The sequence below is a fragment of the Arachis duranensis genome, chromosome 10, assembly GCF_000817695.3.
Source record: "Arachis duranensis cultivar V14167 chromosome 10, aradu.V14167.gnm2.J7QH, whole genome shotgun sequence".
In the NCBI taxonomy this organism is placed as follows: Eukaryota; Viridiplantae; Streptophyta; class Magnoliopsida; order Fabales; family Fabaceae; genus Arachis; species Arachis duranensis.
Genome location: NC_029781.3, coordinates 96,899,082 through 96,903,276, shown reverse-complemented (window position 1 = coordinate 96,903,276; position 4,195 = coordinate 96,899,082). Strand labels below are relative to the sequence as shown.

Genomic DNA, 4,195 nt, shown 5'->3' with positions numbered 1-4,195 from the left:
ATCATACCATCAAGGCATCAATAATCATACTCACATATATGACCACATAATATATTTCAACCAAAATCAAACATACCTCATTTATACTATTTCACCCAAAATTACCAATTTCCACACTTCAACTCCTCAAGCCTCATTATTCAATAACCAACCCAATCATTCATATATTCATTATATGAAATTCATCCAATCACTTGTGTCATCATACAATGCACACATCAATTTCACAATTTAAATGCATAAACCACAAATCAATACTCATTACCCAATACATCAAATTTTCAATACACCAAACATACAAGGCCACACAATTCTCAATCCAATCATTAATTTCACATTACATACCAACTACGCATATTAGCATCAACCATTTACACAATCCAAACTTAATCCTAGGGGCATCTAGCCTAGGAATTCTCATCACACCACACGGTACTTAAATGAAACTTAAACCGTACCTCTTGTAGCCAAATCAATTGAGTCTCTTCTTTAGAAGTCTCCACCAACCTTAGCCTCAAGCCTTACCAAAGCTCCTCAAGCAACACCAATCTTCCAATTGTGCACCAAGATCATCAAATACACTAACATAACCAATATCACATACATACATCAACCTAGGACTCATAAAAGTGACAAATCACAAGGGTTTGAGCACTTCTTACCTCAGCTCATATGAAGTAGTGATAGAACTCACTTAGAATCCATGTTGGAGTATCCCTAAACACCCAAAATCACAAGATTTCAACACTAACTTCCCAAAAACGTGTAACAGTGGAGAATTTCGAAAACTGGGCAGAGATGAATAGAATACTCACCACAAAACTTAGATAGAATTGTAGAGGATGAGAAGAGTGACGCGTGGCCGCAAACGACTCGTCAATCGGAGCTCCGTAGCTCAAGTTATGGTGGTTTGAAGATCAAAGAGAGTTAGGTTTTCTCTCTTCTCTTCTCTCTTCTCAATTCAGCGCCCAACACTCATTCTTTAGGGCAAAATGAGCTGAAATGCTCATAACTAATGTTTATATATGTTGGGTCTTGGGCCCACTTAGGCCCGGTTCACTTATTTTTGTCCGTTGGCCCAATTCTGGACCAAAACCTTTAAGATTAGCGCTCTAAATCCAATTTTGGACCAAAACCTTTAAGATTAGCGCTCTAAATCGCACTTCAAATATTTCTACCTCCACTAATTATAATTCCTCATTTCTTAATCTTATTTACTCATAATCAATTTTCTCAGTTGCAGTACCAGACAGGTCTCAGCCGGTACTGCCGATCGAAATTCCACGGCGCGCTTTTACGCAGAAAACTATGTTTTCCGACTCGGAAAAATTCAATGAATCCAAATATCATATTTAAATCATCAAATTCCAATTGCCAAATCTTCCAACCACATTCGCTCCTACTTAACTCATTATTTAATTAATTTCGGTTAGACCGGGTATTACATTCTACCCCCCTAACAGAAATTTTTGCCCTCGAAAATTCCATCCATCTCTACGAGTACGCGAGCATAGTATGCCTTTATATCAAATGGATAACAGTTCCAATGCCCTTTTACTCTGCGCGCTTCCGTTGCCGCGCTCTGATTTCTCTATTCCTGAAGGTCTCAGTCGTTCGTTCAACCTGACCAACAGCCTCGTTCCTTACTTTTACCGTCTCATCAACCCACACCCTATTAAATCTCAAATCATCTCATCAATAATATTGCCATCATCGTTAATCATAGCCATCATCCCACATCACTATAATCAATCCAAGCTTTCTTTGTTTTTAGAATTCAATGAGTTTGGACTAACAAGCTGACAAACTCTTAAGAATCCGCTTTCCTTTACTAATCTATAAAAGCTTTCGAGACACATCTCTTTTGTTGAAGTTACTCAGATCAAAAATCATTTTCAAAAATATAACCAACACTCCTTCAAATTCTTGGGAAAAAAATTCAACAGCACCTCCCCAAAGATTGGAGTTTACCACCCGTCACGGGTTCCCTCAAACCAATCTCAGTACCGTATCAGTATTGCAATTTAAAGGTTTCCAAACGATTCCTCTGAAACCGATCATTACAAATCTTGATCTAAATCCAAGGTCACCATGACCCAACATCATAGCACTCATCTCTCGAACACGACAACTTGCACTCAATCATCATCTAAATCCGACTATGCATCAATGATAATTTCCTCATCCGTTTCAGAACCATTAAGGCTCACAGTCACAATTAATTCCAATTATCGAGAATCAGTATCTGTATAAGCTCACTAAACTTTTAAGTACTCAAAGCATAAAGCATTCCTAATCATACCCCACTTTTCCTTATTATTACCATACTATGCTAACGCTTTTAGCAAGCTTCCGCTATGCCACTTTGATTTCTCGTCAAGTATTAGCCCCATCACTTATTTCCTCGAGTACCCAACCACAACTTAACATGACTGGTATTTCAAATCAACGTTTCCAAATCCATCATTTAGGACCATTCCTTATCTATTTAAATCAAAGGAACTAAAAGTCACAGGTTCAATCCGTTTTACCAAAAATCTAGAAATCAACCAACTACATAGCAAACACAACACATCATTTTCAACAGAAAATCATTTACATCACAGGCATTTATCCATTTGTATTAAGGCAATTCTTTACTCGGACCACCCGGTTTGCTTCTCAGTCTAATATTAAGCTCGACATTCCCAGTTTTACTGTACAGGCGGTATTATAAAATCACACACTGCCATTTAAGCTTGATTATTGCAATTACCTCAATCTTACTGCCGCGATCGGCCCGCATCCTAACTCTCTCCTTGTTGGCAATTTCTTGATACATGCCCTGGTAACCCGCACTTGTAACATACGCCTAACCCCAATCGGCATGGCCTATTTGGGTGATGACTTCCACACCTCTGACAGCTCAGAACATTAGAAGCAGCCGCTGCCCGTTTTCCCTTACCATTTCTTTGGGACTCCTCACTCGTCGCAAAGTTATTCCGTCCTTGGGGAAAGTGTTGTATGTATCCCCTCTCCTTAAACTCTCGACCCCTTGGTGCAAATCCTTGGTTGTGCTCTCTATGGCTTCCTTTCTCTGCAACCATCCTCTTCACACACTCTTCAGTAATTCTGCTCTTATTCACTAACTCTGAAAAAGTTCGGATCTCCATTGGTCCCACTGAACTTAAGATGTCACTCCGAAGCCCTCCTTCATACTTAATGCATTTCCATTCCTCAAAGTCTCCCGGAGCTCCCTGACACATGCGGGAAAACCTGAATAGCTCCTCAAATTTGTCTGTATACTCAGATACAGACATAGCACCTTGCTTCAACTGTAGTAACTCCAATTCCTTGGCTGTCCTGGCGGAATTTGGAAAGTACTTCTTATAGAATTCCACCTGGAAGGCATCCCAAGTGATAGGATCATTCCCCTGTTGTAGGAGACGTCGAGCCCCTTGCCACCAATGCGATGCTTCCTCCGTGAGCAGATAGGTAGCAAATTCAACACACTGCTCTTCAGGCACCAACTGCGCTTGTAGTGCTCGCTCTATGGCCTGAAACCAGGTATCGGCCTCAGTCGGATTGGTGGGTCCCTTGAACTTAGGTGGGTTAACCTTTAAGAAAGTTGCCAGTGTCATCGGGCCCTGAGCTTCCCTTCCGCCATTGCCATTATTGTTTATCTGTTGCCCAAGAGCCTCCGCAGTGGCCTGTATAGCAGCAGCCATATTCTCCAACGCCGCCATAAGGTTTACCGGGTTATTCAGGTTGAGTTCCGGTTCCTGCGTACTAGCACGATCTCTCTCACGTCTCCGACCGGGTCCACGAGGCGCCATCTGGTTCCTATACACACCAAACAATCGATATCAAGTTGATCAGTCTCAATATCGGAAGTATAGTGCTTCAAAGTACCAAAGGTACACTCATGGACTTCATGCTAGATGTATTGGTTAGATACCCTAACTAGCACAGGCACAGACTCATAGTATGCATTGAAGCATAAGCAGTTCCATCCCTCAGGCTCACGAGGACGAACTGCTCTGATACCATAATGTAACAACCTAAAATTCAAATCCTTATGCTCGAGTCATAAGTCAATGATATTACGGTGGTACGACTCTCAGGTGGATTTTTAATATATAAATATAGGTAATTTCGAAAGGAATATTAATCGAGAAGCCTGAAAAGAGTAGAAACAAAATCGCGAAGACGTATC

At 40.8% G+C, this 4,195-nt stretch overlaps 1 long non-coding RNA gene across 1 annotated transcript in view; it reads right to left on the bottom strand.

Moving 5' to 3' along the window:
- Positions 1–484: 484 nt before the first annotated feature.
- LOC127742394 (uncharacterized) overlaps positions 485–4,195 on the bottom strand; it is a 7,362-nt gene continuing 3,651 nt past the window's right edge. Inside the window, exon 3 of the long non-coding RNA XR_008003602.1 lies at positions 485–581. This is a non-coding gene — a long non-coding RNA (uncharacterized LOC127742394). The remainder of the gene's footprint in view (positions 582–4,195) is intronic.